Source organism: Arachis ipaensis, chromosome B1, assembly GCF_059453495.1.
Source record: "Arachis ipaensis isolate K30076 ecotype BB chromosome B1, ASM5945349v1, whole genome shotgun sequence".
NCBI lineage: Eukaryota > Viridiplantae > Streptophyta > Magnoliopsida > Fabales > Fabaceae > Arachis > Arachis ipaensis.
Genome location: NC_142436.1, coordinates 41,442,651 through 41,448,595, shown reverse-complemented (window position 1 = coordinate 41,448,595; position 5,945 = coordinate 41,442,651). Strand labels below are relative to the sequence as shown.

The following is a 5,945-nucleotide window of genomic DNA, read 5'->3' as shown; positions in this document are numbered from 1 at the left end:
CTTTACCAAAGGGTTAGCAGCTCTATTCATGTTTTGATGGTTTATTTATCTAAGTTTTCTTTTATTTTAAAGCTTTACATTAATCTGTTTATGATTGAGTATTTCGTTCTTCATCAATAAAATATTAGTAATATCGACAGGTGTGCTAATCCCATTTTGGGTTTGTTAACTGATTCAAAAGAATTGTTTTTCAAATCGTGCTTGAAAACTCTTTCACATAACTTTCTGAATCAATTAAATGTAGTGAATTTTCTAAGTGTGTGACACAATACATGATTTTTTATTACTCTATTTTTAAATACGTGACATATAATTCATATTAGGACAATTTTCGAAAATTATATTTTTTCATTAAAAAATTGAATCAGAATTTTAAGCTTAACCTCTTTGATTAATCAATCGATCAAAACAGTGACGGTTAGTTAATTATATAAAGAGAAACCGAAGAATCGAGACATCGGAAATCGGTTAATTTAGATTCGTCGTGGACAAAGATTTGCAAACTTTAAAATTAGAATAACAAGGTTTAATTTCCCTGAGCACATGAACATCTTCGAAACCATAGACATTCATCACATTGATCTCTCCAAACTCAAGATTCACTGTCCCAAACATTCATTCTTCTCTAAAAGTATGATAGGTTTTAGTAACATTGTAAATACTAGTGCTTAGAACTTAAATATTATATACAATCACATCTTATTGTAGCTTTACAATCACATGACATTTTCTTGAATATTACTATTTCAATTTTCTACATTTTAAAATCTACTTCTTAAATTAGATATGCATAAAGTGATATTATGTTTAATAAAATATTTCATTTTGTACTAATTAATTTTAGCATATTTATTTTATGCACAAATAATAATAATTGTCTTAAATAATAATTTGAGATTTAAAAAAAAAAATAAATTGTTAGCTCTAATAAAAATAAATATAATATAATTAAAAAATGACTTAAAAATTTAGCGGCAATAACAATGACAACTAAAAGTGAATAACATTATAATATTCGAATTATTTTCAATGGTTATATAAATTATCGAGAAAATGACCATAAAAAGTTATAACTTTTAACGACCATTAAAAAGGTCTTTATCGACAGCAAAAAAAAATTATAACTTTTAGGGCCATTAAAAAAGTTTTTACTGGCAAAGATATAATTGCCGCTAAAATTTTTTAGCTACAAAATATAAGACGGTTAATACCTAATTGCCGGTAAATATATTAGTGGCTATTTTTTTGCTGTTAAAAATAAAATAAATGCCCACTAAAAATAATTTTTTTAGTAGTATGACTGACTTTTATTATTGATGTGGTTTTTATTAACTATTCACTAAAGTGCCATTATTTAATAAAAATATATATTATAAATGTTTATTATTGAATTAAACAAAATTACCGTATTAAACAATGAGGAGATAGCAACGAATAATTACATTATTAATGGACTTCTTGTTTTAGATCCATGCATATCTCCTCCGATTTTTTATTTAATTTGAGGCACATTCATATCTCACAATAAAGGAAAACATTCCTATTTAATGATGTCAAGGAATAATTGCATAATATAGATCCTTTACCATATAAGTATAAATATAGGCATTTATTCAAATGAAGATGCTAAAAATAATTTTTTATGAAGATTTTTATGTTAAAAGTGTATTTTGTTTGTTTAGCCACACTTTAAAAAAAAAATACTTTTGTAACACATCAAAATTAAACCATACAATTTATGATCTAATAATAAAAGAAATATTTTCATATGAAAACGATTATAAAATCTTGATGGTAGTATCCACAAATCTTAAAAGTAGCGCTTATATTGATTTTAAAAACTTTATCTATTATGCTAAATATTGTGAACTGAAGAATATTCTTTACGTTAACATAAATGGTATGGTTTGATGACGATAGGTGTAATGTCAGTAATATCCAATTGTGGAACAAATTTTCAAATGACCATTTTCTTGTTTATATATTACTCCATTGCCCAAACACCATCTCCAAGAACATAATCGCTAGATAATAACACCTTCAAGTTACAAAGAGAAATTTCCAACATAAGACATGGGAATGAATGTTATTGTGCTTTCATTAGCCTTACCAAGCCATATCATGGTTGTTTTGAAAGTTGCCAAGCGCCTTATTTCAAAGGGCGTTCATCATGTTACCATTGTCACCACAGAAGAAGCACGTGACAACATCCTAAGAATCCCAAATTCACAAAGCTCAAACATCAGCTTTGAGTTTTTCTCTGATGGCCTTAGCCTTGATAATGATCGTATCGATCGAGAGGAAGTAATCAATTCTCTTGAAACAAAAGGCTCCAAGAATCTATCTAGTCTCATCTCTACTCTCACTAAAACTCGAGAATATTCTTGTATGATTATCAGTGGAGTCTTCCACTGGGCTACAAATATTGGTGTTGAGCATGGAATTCCTTGTGCGCTACTTTGGATTGGATCTTCTTCCGTGTTTTCCATTTGTTATCGCTACTTCAAGGGCATTAATGTGTTCCCGGTGGAGGACCTTAATGAGAATGTGCACATACCAGGATTGCCAACAAGTTTTGAGGTCAGAGATGTTCATTCCTTTATGCTTCCTAATACCCCTGAAATATTGAGAAAAGTTTTGATAGATTTATTCAAATCATTTGACAAGGTGAAATGGGTCATAGGGATCTCTATTTATGAGATCGAGGAAGAGGTAGTGAAGTCCATAGCTTCGCTAACCCCTTTTTACACGATCGGGCCACTTGTTTCACCATTTTTGTTGGGAAAAAAGGAAACTAATGATGATAATGGTAACGTGCATATGTGGTATGCTGAAGATTCCTGCATAGAATGGCTAGATAATAAGCCATCTACCTCTGTTATATATGTGTCATTTGGAAGCTTGGTTGTGTTGTCCAAGAAAGAAATACATAACTTAGCTATGGCTTTGAAGAACATCAACAAACCATTCTTGTGGGTGCTTAACCCATCCAAGAAAGATTGTGTTGAAGAATTACCACCTGAGTTTCTACAAGACACAAAAGGAATGGGTTTGGTGGTGAAATGGTGCAATCAAGAGAGGGTTTTGAGGCATCCTTCTGTGGCATGCTTTGTGAGTCATGGTGGGTTTAGCTCCATTATGGAGACTATCGTTGCTGGGGTGCCAGTTGTTTGTCTTCCATATTTTTCTGACCATCCTACAAATGCTATGCTTATAACTAATGTATTTGGAAATGGGGTTAGAATCAAGTGTGGGGAAGATTGTGTTGTTAGTGCTCAAGAGTTTGAAAGGTGCATTTGGGAAGTCACGGATGGGCCCAATGCTAGAAAGATAAAGAATAACGCATCAGAGATGAAAATGTTGGCAAGAAAGGCATCACAAGAAGGGGGTAGTGCTGACAATAACATAGGCCAGTTTATCAATGAAATTATGAAATAAAACCCACAATTAATGAATTAATTAAGCTGGTTGTGATGTTGAAACATTGTTCCATTTGGTGATATTAGTCTTTTTAGAGATAAATAACAACCTTGTACTAAAATAAAGTTAAATAATGGTATTTCAGTATTGGTAGGTGTTATATGTAGGCATGAGAAGCATTTGTACAATTGCATGAATAATGAAATAAAAGTTTTAAAAAAATGAATAAGTGGAACAATTTGTACGCCCTTATTTTACAAAATTTTAGTTAAAAATTGGTGCACATATGATAGCTAGCATTTCTTGTGAAGCTAGCTGCTACTTCTTTTTCTTTTCTTTTTTTTAATATAAAAAAATTGGTCCTAGTTAGTCGTTTGGAATTAAGTATTAGTTTTGCATTCTATAATCAATTCAAAAATTATTTCTAATTATTGAGTGGAGGATCTTGAACTATATGATTATAATATAACTAAAACAAAAGTCAAAATATACATGGATCCATGTGTGTTATGATATACTTTTGATATTCTTTTTGGTTCTTGGTTATTCTTTACTACTGTCACTTGATGGTTGATGAGGCTAAAGTTTATAAATTTTTAAGATTAAAAAGTTTAAGTTCAATGTAGATAGTTCTAGAATTTAATACTATTAAAGTTTAGCTTAAATGATATCACAATTTAAAATAATAACTAAAAGTTTTATTTCTCGGTCAACCTCTTTTGGAATCCCAATATAATACATAATCATTGGTTATAAAAGATTTACGGATTTAATTGCAATTAATGAGAATCTAAATAGTAAGAAATTAAAGTGTCATGCAATATCTTAATGACAAAAAAAAATTAAATTAAAAGTAATTAAAATAATTAACTAGAAAACAAATTTAAATTGGTCAAGTGATCAACTTATTCGTCCGTTTAAATAAATATCAGAAATTTGAATTCCACCTTGGACATGCAACAACCCATTGACCAGCAGCAAGTCCTTAAATGGAGCTCAAATCCGCGACGGATTAATCCTTAGTCTTCAAGTTAAAAAAAATCGTGAACAACCAAAAAATTAAAAAAGAAATAAATTCAAATTCTAAATGATGTTGATAAGAATTAAGGGTTAAATATCACTATCCTTTTATTAAGCACAATATGATAATTACAAATAGTAAACCCAATTCATTAATATCTACAAATTAATGAAAATTAATTAAGTTTAATTAAACATAATTCACAAGTCGTAACCAATTTATTTATTGAATTTAGTAAAAATTAGCGTTAGCAAAAATAAAATTAATTAATAATTTTAAATTATCAATTAATTTAGACATTAGTAACTTAAAATTATTCAGATTCTCAATTTAGGTCAAAAATAAAAACTTACTCCATAACTAATTGAGACACCTCATCAAACACATAGAATGAAGGAAAAAACACAAAATGCAATAACTCGATTTTTCGTAAAATAATTTTTCAGACTTTTTATGATTGGAATTTGCAAAACTCGTGAATCATGATGATTCTCTTCGCTTTAATGAGTTGGATCCCTATCTAAAATAAAAAACGATAAAAACTAAAGAAATAAATAAAATAATAATTAATTAAAATATTATTTTTATATAAAATTAAATGTAGTTTTAATGATGATATTTAATTATGGGGTTTAAATTTAATCAATAAAATTTTTTTATCATTATTCTCTCATCAGTTTAACTTCACCAAAATATTTTAAAAATATTTTAAAGTTGAAATCTACGAAGCACGAATACTTTCTGTGTCTGCATGTCAGACATATTTTAGACATGACATTTATCAACACTCGTCCGACACACGTATTATTTGTGTCCAAATTAAAAATTTTTTGTCAAACATACTTAAATACACCTAAATATCATTACGTATTAGCATGTCTAGACTTAATCTTAACATGTATTCTTAAAATGAATTTAGAAATAATATATATTATTAAGTATTAATACAAAAATATTTTTTAAGTAATTTATATAATAAAAAAAGATATTAAAAATAATTAAAAATTTAATTTATATTTTAATATTAATAAAATATCAAAATATTATCATAATTTATCTAAAAAATACTTTATACTTTATATATATATAACATGTATCCGTATCTTATAAAAATTTTAAATTTGCGTGTTTACATATCTTATATCGTGTCGTGTCGTATTCACCTATCAGTATTCATGTATCGTAAATTGAGATAATATATAATATTAATATCATTTATACTAATATAATTATTTATTCAATCTGATAAAATAAAAATAAATAATTAAATAATTACCATTTTTAAAAATTATCTTCTAAGAATCAATTTTGACCACAAATTTTTTTTATCTCATTGAGATAATATATAATATTAATATCATTTATACTTATATAATTATTTATTTAATCTGATAAAATAAAAATAAATAATTAAATAATTACCATTTTTAGAAATTATCTTCTAAGAATCAATTTTGACCACAAATTTTTTTTATCTCATCCATTTCATATGTTCATCCCCTCT

General features: G+C 27.2%; 1 pseudogene; it reads left to right on the top strand.

The window, feature by feature from the left end:
* The first annotated feature begins 1,962 nt into the window (after positions 1-1,962).
* LOC107605763 (UDP-glycosyltransferase 84B2 pseudogene) lies at positions 1,963-3,630 on the top strand (annotated as a pseudogene).
* Positions 3,631-5,945: the final 2,315 nt, after the last annotated feature.